The sequence below is a fragment of the Lathyrus oleraceus genome, chromosome 6 (assembly GCF_024323335.1).
Source record: "Lathyrus oleraceus cultivar Zhongwan6 chromosome 6, CAAS_Psat_ZW6_1.0, whole genome shotgun sequence".
NCBI lineage: Eukaryota > Viridiplantae > Streptophyta > Magnoliopsida > Fabales > Fabaceae > Lathyrus > Lathyrus oleraceus.
The window spans coordinates 254,156,339-254,166,892 of NC_066584.1; the positions used below are offsets into that span (position 1 = coordinate 254,156,339).

General features: G+C 38.1%; 1 pseudogene; it reads right to left on the reverse strand.

The window, feature by feature from the left end:
• Positions 1-10,302, reverse strand: part of LOC127095013 (8-amino-7-oxononanoate synthase-like) — an 86,209-nt pseudogene extending 75,907 nt beyond the window's left edge.
• Positions 10,303-10,554: the final 252 nt, after the last annotated feature.

Here is a 10,554-nt window from a genome sequence, read left to right on the forward strand (position 1 = left end):
AAAAACACGAGCCATCAGATCTCCCTCATTAATTGAGGTGGCAGATCTGATGGCCACAAGCATAGCTCCGTCATGCACCACAGTTAATGCGTAACACAAGTTGTAATCAGAAGCGAATGCTATGATTAAAACATGGAGCGGAGATATGAGGGTGAGGAACAATCCAACACACCATCGGATCCCTAGCTTCGATCGTCTTCTCCGGTGAAGGTCACCAGACTGGTCAGATCAAAGTTGCACAAAAATTCATGGATCATATACCAATTTAAAGAGAACAATGCAAGGATAACGAATATCACCTCTATTTCTTCCATCTCTCACTCTATAATTAGAAAAATGGAGATGAAAATCAAGGTGTTCAACATGAGTTGCTTCGATTCAAGCTCAAAACAACTCAGGAACATTGCCTACATTGGTAGGACTTCAGCCATCACAAAATTAAGTCCAGATCTTGATAATTGAGGGAGAATAAAAGAGATGAAAATTTAGAAAAAATTACCTTCGGGGAGTAGCTTCTGAGCCGTGATCTTAATGCAATTCCTCTTGGTTTCTCTTTCTCTTGCTTGCAGAAGCCCAATGGAATGAAAATGGCAATGAATCCTTAGAGTTTTTGTTCACAATCTTGAGTTGAACAAAAACTCGATTTCAAGTTAAATCTTCAAGGTATTCTCTTTTATAAGTTTATGGGATTGATTAGAAAAGTTGGGGAAGGTTCCTCCTCCATTTTGAGGAATTTCACTTCAATTTATAGGTCAATGAAATGATTTCCACACCACTCCAAATTTGAACCAAAAATAGCAATTCATGGTGCATGGGTGCATGAGAGAGTTCTCAAGCCCAATGAAAGATTGCAATCCACTCCTATTCATGCAAGAAAGCTACTGAAGTCATCACATGAGGCCATGCAAAGTTGTACATCAATTGGAGTTCAAAACTTGCTAAATTAAGCCATGGAAGGAACTCATGCGCAAGTCCTTCAATTCTTGACCAAATAATGTGAACTTAGACTTTTTGAAAATCCCTTAATATAAGGAACAACTTTTATGTTGGGACTTTTTCAATTTAAAGCTTGGAAAATGGTGAATTCTGGCCTTGAAGATGGAGGTATCAAACATACTTAGAAATATTTCTAGGTTATAAGTCAAATGAACCCTCTTTCCACCTTGAATAACTTTTGATGTGAGCTTCAAATGAACTTGGCTCCTTCTACAAAGTTATATTCCTTTCAATTATATTAAATTTGATCATAAATTTGACACCATTTGGAGTTTGGATGATGGAGTTAAGGATTTTAGAAGTTGAGAAAATTTACTTGTTCAATGATGAGGACCAAAATGAACCTATAATGTTTCCTCATGGCACATGACCTTGCATGAAGAATTTGATCAATCTTAAAGAATAAAAGTTGAAGAATACATCTTTAAATTAGTCATTAAACTTGAATCATCTCCATATCATAAAAATTTAGGAAGTTATGACTCTTGGAAGTTGACCTTCCATCTAGGGCACAAACAAAATGACCTATAATCTTTCACCATAAAAATTGACTTTACAAGCAAACTTAGATCTTAAGGCCAACATGAAAGTTGTTTGTAATGTCATAAAGAGTAACTTTTATCTTGGGATCATTTTCAGATGACAATGTAGGAGATAGGGTCTAGGAAACCCTAGATTTGACCAGTTGAATTTTCTAGTCAACCTCCTTGAATGAATTTGCACACTTGAAGTTCCTTTGATCTTAGAGGCTCATGTAGGATAATATAGGCTTATGATGATGTAAAATCAAGTATCCCTTAATATCTTTGACCAAATATTGAATAAACTTACTGAGGAAGGCACACAAGATACCCATATGAATTAGGGCTTCCTTGACAAACAAGCTTCAAACTCTTGATGAACTCTTGATCAAAATGACAAATAAGGAACATGGGGATCCATATATGATGCTTAGAACCAAACTGGGCCTTTTCTTGCTTGATCTCTTGCATTGAGGGTCTCAAACCCTAGTTGTGAGCTCGATGAAGCATAGATGGACACACATTACCTACAAAAGAAACAAAACTACACTAGACATATTTTTGTATTTTGGTTAGTAAAGAAAATAAAGCATGATACAATCAAATATGCTTGGTGATCTCTCCCAATGCAAACCCAATGAATGAAAGGTGAGGAGGATACCAAGTGTGACCCTAATTCCAATGCAAAGCTATGAGATGGCATGAGGTATCTTAGGGGGTCAAAATTGGGGTCTTACAATTGCCCATATTTAAGGTCATTCTATCCGGGGATGTGAAGGTTAAAATCTTTGTATCAACGCGGTAGAATGGACTTAAGTAATAACAACCAGAAACAAATTTTGGTCCTTAAGAGACCTCATGATGCATATGATATGAATGCAAAAATATAATCTTCGTGGAGGGATGTATTGCCACAAAGGAAAACAATCTAGAGAAACTGAAAGTCCACGGGAGAACAATGCATTCCATAAGGAAAACTCACTGAGGGGACAAAAACTTTGGGGATAATAAGTTATGCGTAGGCCAGGCTACGACTTAAAAACTACTGGAGACACGAGGGTATTTCCATGAAAATAAATCAATGTAAAGACTCGGACTGGGGAAAAAGAATATGCGTGTATCAGGATACCACCAACATAGTAGGAAACTATCCACTAGGGATAAGCAGAAGAATTATCCACTACCACGCTTAACTGAAAGATGAAGGATAATCAATCAGTAAAAAGTGAATTAGAACAACGCCAAAACACTTAAAACATCAACTGGGGAAAGGCGTAAATCAAAACGATGCTGAAATACCCAAACGTCCAGGAGGAAGTTCGATTTCACAAGGAAATACGAACTCGGACTCAACTGGGGAAGAAAAACTTCAACACGGGAGTAAAAGATATATATTATCTACTACTTGTTACTGGGTAGCTTAAAAAGGAAGTTAATATACTCGGGCAGAGGGATATCCATTACCAGTTACTGGGTAAACATATCAAGGATGACTCGCTGAGGAGAAATAGGAAGAATTACCAACTACCAGTTATTGGGCAGCTTAACAAAGGTAATCAACCACAGGAAAGAGTTATATTACCAGTTACTAGGCAACATACTCAAAAGGAGGAATATCCATTACCGGTTACTGGGTAAGAATAGCCTACTAGGGAAATGAAAAAGTAGGATTTACATCTACCAGTTACTGGGTAGAAGACCAAAGATAGGATTCACAACTACCAGTTATTGGGTAGAAGACCAAAGAGTAGGATTTACAACTACAGTTATTGGGTAGAAGACCAAAGAGTAGGATTTACAACTACCAATTACTATGTAGAAGACCAAAGATAAGATTTACAACTACCAGTTACTGGGTAAAAGACCAAAAAGTAGGATTTATAACTACCAGTTACTGGGTAGAAGACCGAAAAGTAGGATTTACAACTACCAGTTACTGGGTAGAAGACCAAAATGCAGGATTTACAACTATCAGTTTCTGGGTAGAAGACCAAAGGAAGAATATTCGTTACTAGTTACTGGGTAAACATATCAAGGATAAACTTCCGGGGGAAAATTCCAAGATAATTTTTGTTAACTACCAGTTGTTTGGTAGATAACAGGAAAATGACCAGCTGGGAAAAAAGGATAAACAATTACTAGTTACTGGGTAATAGAGCAATGATAATCTACTGGTGAAAAGATAACTCGCTGGGGAAATGAAAGTAAATTCGCTGGGGAAATCAAAGAAGTAAATTACATTTTACCGGTTATTGGGTAAATTAACATAGGTAAAGTACTCAACATCAAGAAGGATATTACCAGTTACTGTGTAATAAACTCTTGGAGGACCAAAAGATTTATCTAGGTAAGAACTAAAAAGAGACGGTCAAACAAGACTCAACCCAATGAGGATATAACTCAAGGGGAGTGGTTTTATCCAGATAATGAACTAGGGAGGAAACAGAAATAATTATCATCCACGAGAAAATAACTCAGTTGGGAAGAAGAAAGGATAAACTCTTTCTGCTTAAGGGGATAACACTCTACATTGAAGGAGGGCAGACACACCACATCTACATGGGGAAATGATATCACCAAAGTAGGGGATCACAAAAATCAGGTCAAATGCATAAAAATGCACAATGAAAAAAATCTGATGCTATACTTATGCATGAGCATGTTTATGATCATGCTGACAAACAAGCTCGAAGGATACAAACATGAAGATCCAATCATCACAACTAGATACTCGGCTAATCTCAATAAGATGGGAACACCAACTGGAGAATCGACTAGGGATGAATATAAATCATCGAGGATATAAATCTTATCTTCAAATATTTAATTCCCTGGGGATAGTACACAACCATGTACTCAAGGAAGGCTGGGGATATCACAATCCAAATTCATTGCTCAACTCTGGTTGGGGAAGGACATGGAGAACATGTATCCGACCAAAAACTGTTGAAGACACAGCGCTCAAAGGAAATGAAAAATATATATATCAGTAGCAATCACGGGGATTAAAACAAATCAAACTTCAACAATCAACTCTCAGGAGAGGAGGAATAACTGCTAGGAGATAAGCAATGATTGACAAAGATCTTGCTTAAAGCTCAAACTCTTAGGGAGAGGAGAAAATACAGCTTGGCAACTTCACAAGGGACGAAATCACTGCTGAGGATATCAACCGACATGCTGAGGGTAAGAGAGATCTGTTGAGGATCCTTGTCTCAAGCCGAGGGATATATATACTTCATAGCAACAAGTCAACACTGTAGGGGATTTTTGGTCAATACCATATCAAATGGGAGACAAACCTGCAGGGGATGACTACATCTATACTTCTCAGAATCAAACACTGTCTGAATGAGGAGATCTTTCATCAGAAGAGGAAACTCCGTGGGGAATCCACGTCACAATAAGTGGCAAAAATCTGAGTGGGGAACCGTTGAGGGGACAAACTCCAACTGGATATTTCATCAATCAAGATCCACTCTGTGGGGACTTCACTGGGGGTTAAGATCCGTCAGGATAAATCATGTGTGGGGATTATCTCAAGCGCCGCACAAGGATGCAAAATGTAAACATAGCAATCATCCATGAGACTCTTCTTGGTGAATTGAGAAATAAACCAATCCCAAGGCACCAAAATATCAAGCAGACCTGCAGGAACTCACATAGGGAGAAACAATGTCACGATTATGCAACACCCAAATAAAGGTGTGTTGGGAATCTGAAAACCAAATAAAGGCTTTACTGGAGATCCCGGGTTCAATCACAAAACATGCAAATCGAGGATGAAAATCCACAAAGGCTCACAGCTGGAGAAAGATGATGAACTACAAGGAGAATAACACATCATCTCTACTGAGGATACACATCAAACTGTTTGGGGAACAAACACATCGAAACACTGATTGGGGAAGGCAACAATGCTTCACTCGTCAAGACTTACCGTTCTCAGATTGTTGTTGACATTCCCTTTTCGAATTCAATGTTCTTAAAGTAAATGTCTTATTATTCTCAGAAAAATGGTTATTCATTGATTTATTTATTTCAAAATTATCATCATAAAAATGCAATTTTATTAAACATAAACAAATGAGAATAACAAATATTTGGATAAAGGCTCAACTTTATGTAAGAGAATGGTAGTCCGCAAATGGCAGGACTCCATGGATCTTTACAAAGTTTGAAAATGGTAATATACATGGAAAAGGGCTACATTGAATACAATGACCACTACCTTCCCTACCGACTTTGAAATCCACTTGTGCTTTGTCCTTCGTTTAGAATAATAAATTAGAACCAAACGAATGGAAGTGTTGTTACAACGATCAGACCTAGCCGGACGCAATTACTTGCCATAATCCCTAATTTTTGCCTAGATTGCCCCAAGGTGGGGTACTCAATCTACCAGGATGATTTTTCTGTTTCATGTCTCTAATTTTTGCATGGACCGTCCTTTCAGGTTTTCAATCCCACTAAATGCTCACTTTTGCCTAAGCCGCCCTTTCGGGTTTTCAACTTAGCGAGTTGTTCTTTTCTTTTTTAAGCGAAGTATATTTTGACTACGTCGGCATTCACAGGATGAGTGAATTCTTCACCACCCATAGTTGTAATAATCAATGCACCGCATGAGAAGGATCTCTTAACAACGTATGTGCCTTCATAGCTAGGAGTCTACTTTCCCCTAGAATCAGGTTTGAAAGATAAGATCTTCTTGAGCACAAGGTCACCTTCTCTGAATACACGAGGTCGAACCTTCTTGTCAAAAGCTTTCTTCATTCTCTACTGATATAACTGACCATGACACATGGCAATCAATCTCTTCTCTTCAATCAAATTCAACTGATTATATCTGCTCTAACACCATTCAACTTCGATCAACTTGGATTCCATTAACACACGAAATGATGGGATCTCAACCTCCACGGGGATCACAACTTCCATGCCATAGACTAAAGAGAAAGGGGTTGCCCCTGTCAAAGTGCGGATGGATGTACAGTACCCATGCAAATCAAATGGGAGCATCTCATGCCAATCTTTGTACGTCACAACCATCTTCTAGATAATCTTCTTAATATTCGTATTTGCAGCTTCAACAGCCCCATTCATCTTAGGTGTGTAGGGAGAAGAATTATAATGTACTATTTTGAAGTCTTTGAAGAACCCTTCCATCATATTGTTATTCAAGTTTGATCCATTATCAGTAATGATCTTAATTGGCACACCATATCGGCATATGATCTGATTCTAAATAAACCTTACAATAACTTGCTTGGTTACATTCGCATACGATGCCGCATCAACCTATTTTATAAAGTAGTCAATAACTACTAAAATGAATCGATGTCTGTTTGAAGATTTGGGCTCTATCATACCAATCATATCAATTCCCCACATGGAGAAGGGCCGTGGAGAGGAAATGAAACTCAAAAGTGTCAGAGGAACATGAATCTTACCAAATAGATTTGACACTTATGTCATTTCTTCACGAACTTACAACAGTCAGATTCCATTGTCAGTCAATAATAACCTGCTCTCAACATCTTCTTCGCCATAACATGTCCATTGGAATGAGTACCAAAGGAATCTTCATGGACTTCAATCATTAATAGGTATGCTTCGTGTCTATCCACACACCTGAGCAAAACCATATCGAAATTTCTCTTGTAAAGCACATCACCATTCAGGTAGAAGCTACCATCCAGTCTCCTCAAAGTCTTCTTGTCTTCCAAAGATGCCCCAAGCAGGTAAATCTGACTTTGATCTCTTCAATAGCAAACACATGAGCTGGCCTATCAAGGCGCATCATAGCCAGATTAGGAACTTCATTCTAATAATTTACAACAATCATGGAAGCCAACGTTGCAAGAGCATCTGCCATCCAGTTTTCATCTTGAGGGATATGATGAAACTCAACCTTTGTAAAGAAAGTTGATATCCTCCTCGCGTAATCTCTATATGGTATCAAACCAGGTCGATTCATCTTCTATCCACCTTTAATTTGGTTAACAACTAAAGTTAAATCTCCATAGACGTCAAGATATTTAATTATGAGATCAATGGCCTCTTCAAGCCCCATAATGCAAGCTTCATACTCAGTCGTATTATTCGTACATTTGAAGGTCAATCTAGCTGTAAACGGAAAATGAGCGCCTTGAGGAGTAATAATTACTGCCTCAATGCCATTACCATATGAATTAATAGCTCCATCAAATACCATGCCTCAACAGGAACCAGGCTCTGGCCCTTCTTCAAGAAATGGTTCATCACAATCTTTCATCTTCAGATACAATATCTCTTTGTCAGGGATATCAAACTGCACTGACTGATAATCATCAATAGGTTGGTGAGCCAAATGGTTAGCCAAGACACTACCTTTAATCAATTTTTGAGCTCAGTATTCAATATCATACCCAGATAACAACATCTGCCAACAGGAAATCCTCCCAGTTAAAGCAGACTTTTCAAATATGTACTTGATTGGATCCATCTTGGATATCAACCAAGTAGTATGATTCAACATATACTGGCGCAGACGCTTAGCAGCCCAAGCCAATGCACATCATGTTTTCTCAAGCATAGAATACCGAGACTCACAATCGGTGAACTTCTTACTGAGGTAGTAAATAGCATATTCTTTCTTACCATATTCATCTTGCTGACTAAGAACACAACCCATACTCTCTTCAAGCACAGCCAAGTACATGATCAATGGTCTTCCTTGAACAGTCGGAGACAGAACCGGGGGCTCAAGCAGATACTCTTTAATAATGTCAAAAGCTTTCTGGCAATCCTCAGTCCAATCAAAAAACCAATCTTTCTGAAAGAGCTTGAATATAGGCGCATATGTGGCAGTCATATGCGATATAAATCTTGAAATATAATTCAAGCGGCCGAGAAAACCTCTGACTTGTTCCTCAGTTTTGGGGAAGGCATTTCTTGTATTGCTTTAACCTTGGAAGGATAAACTTCAATACCCTTCTCACTGACAATAAATGCCAACAACTTTCCAGAACGAACACCAAATGTATACTTATTGGGATTCAATTGGAGTTTGTACTTCCTCAAACGCTGGAATAGCTTCAATAAGTGCTTAACATGCTCATCTTCAGACCTTGATTTCGCAATCATATCATCAACATAGACCTCAATCTCTTTATGCATCATATCATGGAAAATAGTGGCCATGGCTTTTTGGTATGTTGCACCATCATTCTTCAAACCGAAAGGAATCACTCTATAGAAGAATGTTCCCCAAGGTGTAATGAATATGGTCTTCTCTATATCTTCGGGTGCCATCTTTATCTGATTATAACCAGAAAATCCTTCCATAAAAGAGAATACATTGAACTTAGCTGTATTATCTACCAACATATCAATATGTGGCAGAGGAAAATCATCTTTAGGACTGGCTTTGTTCAAGTCTCTATAATCAACACACATGCAAACTTTTCCATCCTTCTTCGGAACAGGCATAATATTGGCCACCCACTGTGGATATTCTAAGGTAACAAGGGAGCCAAAATTAATCTACTTTTGGACTTCTTCATTGATCTTCACTGCCATGTTAGGATGAGTTCTTCTTAATTTTTGCTTGACTGGAGGACATTCTGGATTCAATGGCAATCTATGCTCCACAATATCAGTATCAAGACCTAGCGTATCTTTATAAGACTAATCAAATACATCAGAGTACTTTCGGATAAGCTCAACCAACCCCTTATTAACCTCTGAATGAAGATGTGACCCAATCTTGACCTCCTTGTTATCATCTTCGGAACCCAAGTTGACCAACTCAATCTGTTCGTCAAACGGTTGAATGGTTCTTTCCTCGTACTCAAGCAAACGAGATAACTTATCAAAAATGTCTTCATCGTCATTCTCTTCCTCAGCTTCGAACACAGGGAAATCAAAGTTCGGAGAGGGAGTAGGGTCATTATTTTAAATGGGTTTGAGAAACAACCTGCATAATGATTTGATATTTTGATTTTAGAAATATGAGGTGCAAACAAATATTATGCAGATATGGGAAAAATTATTATTTGTTTTTATGTTTTTTTGTGATTACCATTTTTCAGAAAAAAGAAAAAAGTAAAAACAACATAAATATGGATGAATAAAATCACATTTTATTGATGATAATTGAAAATGCCTGGCAATGTTTTCACGTCTCCCTTAGGCATAGGAGAAGGATTTTTCTTTAAACAATAAGGCATATTACTTTGAATGATGAATTATAACAGGAACATCAACAACAACCCAATTGTTGTAAATTTGTCCATGCGTTACAAAGTTGGCATTGTCTTCTTCTTCTTCTTCTTCATCTTCATCTTCATGAAGGATCGCAACTGAGTGTTTTTCTTCCTTGTGAATGAACCTTCCACTACGAAAAATCTATTGCATAGCCTTGACTTATTTCTTGAACAGCCCTTGCGAATCCCAAACTGGCCAGATTCTTGTTCTCAACCACTTCCACGACACGGCCCCAATTGTCTGTGTCACCAGCCTGAACAATCTCTTGTGCATCTTTCAAAGAAGACATGGATGCCCCAGTCTTCTGGATCACATTAGCTACAGACAAAGCTTGGAACAGAATTACAATCTCTTGCTCGGCTTCAACATACGTGAAAGATGATAAATGGCTCACCAACAATGCTTTTTCACCCCCAACAATAATAAGCTTACCATTCTTTATAAACTTGAGCTTCTGATGTAGAGTCGACGTGACAACACCTACTTCATGAATCCATGGCCTTCCCAATAAATAGCTATAGGTTGGGTGGATATCCATTACCTAGAAAGTAATTTGGAAATCACTCTGACCAATCTTAATTGGGAGGTCAATTTCTCCAATGACGGTTTTTCGAGAACCATCAAACGCCTTCACAATCATACCACTATATCTCATGGATTCTCCATGATAAGATAGCCTGGCCAATGTAGTCTTGGGTAGAACGTTCAAAGATGAACCAGTGTCTACCAAGACATTGGAAAAAGCATCCTCCTTACAGTTCATAGATATGTGGAGAGCCAAATTGTGGTT